Source organism: Populus alba, chromosome 1 (assembly GCF_005239225.2).
Source record: "Populus alba chromosome 1, ASM523922v2, whole genome shotgun sequence".
Classification (NCBI taxonomy): Eukaryota; Viridiplantae; Streptophyta; class Magnoliopsida; order Malpighiales; family Salicaceae; genus Populus; species Populus alba.
Window position 1 is genome coordinate 47,336,027 of NC_133284.1, and position 2,170 is coordinate 47,338,196.

General features: G+C 36.1%; 1 long non-coding RNA gene across 1 annotated transcript in view; it reads left to right on the forward strand.

Annotated features, from left to right (window-relative positions):
* The first annotated feature begins 1,378 nt into the window (after window positions 1-1,378).
* Window positions 1,379-2,170, forward strand: part of LOC118045256 (uncharacterized) — a 25,779-nt gene continuing 24,987 nt past the window's right edge. The window contains exon 1 of the long non-coding RNA XR_012167890.1: window positions 1,379-1,479. This is a non-coding gene — a long non-coding RNA (uncharacterized lncRNA). The remainder of the gene's footprint in view (window positions 1,480-2,170) is intronic.

Genomic DNA, 2,170 nt, shown 5'->3' on the forward strand with positions numbered 1-2,170 from the left:
GATACCACTGTTGAAATTTTGTTAATTAAACAAATAGCTAATTGCAGGGAAACAGAAAGGATTCTTAACAAGGAAGAGTGAAGCAAAGAAAAAATAATGCTTTCATAAATAAAGAATACCTATTTAAAGGTTTACATCTCAACTGCAAGTACTGAAAAATAGCAACAACAATCAGAGTTTGTTGGCACTACTAATACTTAACAGAAAAAAAAAATCTAGCTGCAAAAATCTGTTTTAAAACAGGAATACGAAAGACCAAGTCACACAGCAGCATTTATTCCAGTCTTCAGATTCTGGCAAATTTCTCAGAAATTATAACAGAGTCCAATAGTTCTGAAGCTCCTGGATTCTGGTAATAATGTCTTAAGAGATGAGAAAAGTGACTCTGGAAAGATACCTGTGCATAGTTTTGATCATCCATCCGATACACTGATTCCAGGAATGAAGCTTGGCTGGGATTTATGGACCGGACTAGAAAGGCGCCTATCATCCTGGAGGAGCTCAGATGATAGCCTTCTCCGGGAGACTTAACTTGGGGATTAAACTACAAAATAACCCTGAGACAATTATCTGGAGAGGATTACAACAGTACTTCAGGAGTGGCCTTGGACAGGCATTGCATTCACAGGTGCTCCAGAACTTTTCCAAAACCAGTTTTTTAAGTTTAAATTTTGTCTCGAGTGAGGATGAAGTATATTTATCCTACGACCTCAAAAAATATATCAGCATTCTCCAGGATAGTTGTACATCAGACTACCAATTATCGTGAAGGCTACACATGGAAGGAAGCAACCCAAACTTGGGTCCTTCTATGCTTCTGTGCCAAGAGACTCGTGCGATAATTATGCCCTTTGTTGTGCCAACCGGAAATTTGGATCATTAATGACTTGCCAATTTGTCGGTGTTTAAAAAAAATTCAAGCCTAAATCACCAGAGAAATGGGACTTAATGGATTGGTCTGATGGTTGCGTGCGCAATAAACCATTGGTCTGATGGATTCGTGAAATTATTCTGGGGCTGAAATGGCCTGTTGCTACTCATTCTTGGCTAGACAAGAGTATGAATCTCAATGAATGCAGAGCTAAATGTTTGCAGAACAGTTCCTGTAATTGCATACAGTAATTCAGATGTTAGAGAAGGCGGCAGTGGCTGCATAATTTGGTATGGTGACCTGATAGATATTAGACAGTTTCAGCTGGAGGTCAGGAACTATACAATTCGCACGAATCTTCAGAATCAGGTATATATGCTAAACATTTGTTTTTTTACAATCCATGAGCACCTAGATGCGGCACCATTTACTTGTTTATAGCTTCTTTACTTGTGATTTATCTTTATTCTAACAATAGTGCACTTTCTTAGAGGCAAAAGCTGAGCCTACGGTAGAGATTGCGGTGATAGTTTCAATAGTCATTGCCATGGTCTCCGGGCTGCTTGTGTTCTGTTATTGCATTTGCAAACGAAAGGAAAAGTGCAGAGGTAAAGTTACTGGTACATTTCTCTAAAAGAATGCCCATCCTGTTTATCATGAAGTTTCTAAAAAAGTCTGTAGTTCATGGAAAAGTATAGCTTTAAGCCATTAACTATTGTCCACTCATTATGGACTGCAGCTTTAACAAGTGTATGATCATCTTTAGTGAAAGCTTCGATACTTGTCATGACTGAGTGCTTGTTTCAATATTTAAAGTTTTTCTTTGATGAGAAAAGAAGAAAAAAGAAAATGACTATCCCTTAATTCAACAATTCTTATGCTAGCAAGTCAATATAATAGTTCTATATTGCAATTTCAGTTTCGAATCGTTAGATTTTGTTGGTTTTTAATACTGTAATTGCAGTGCACGAATACAGAAGAGTTACAGAATTGAAGAAGAATAATTCATCTATTTTTATTGATTGCAGAATACTCTTAATAGAGAATAGAGTTTTAGTTGGAAATAAATACTATTCAAAATTCAAAAAATTGCATAACAAACAAATCAAATGTAATAAAAAATTTTATTCCACAAATCTTGGTCTTCAAACAAAGATCTTCATTGACGAAATCCTCTAAACAAGCAGCAGCAACGTCTCCTGGTCTTCTGCAGCTTTCTAAGACATTCTTTCAATACTCCTCTTTGTCTTAACAATAGCAGATATCAAGGTTACTTCTTAAATCTTCAAAACTTACATT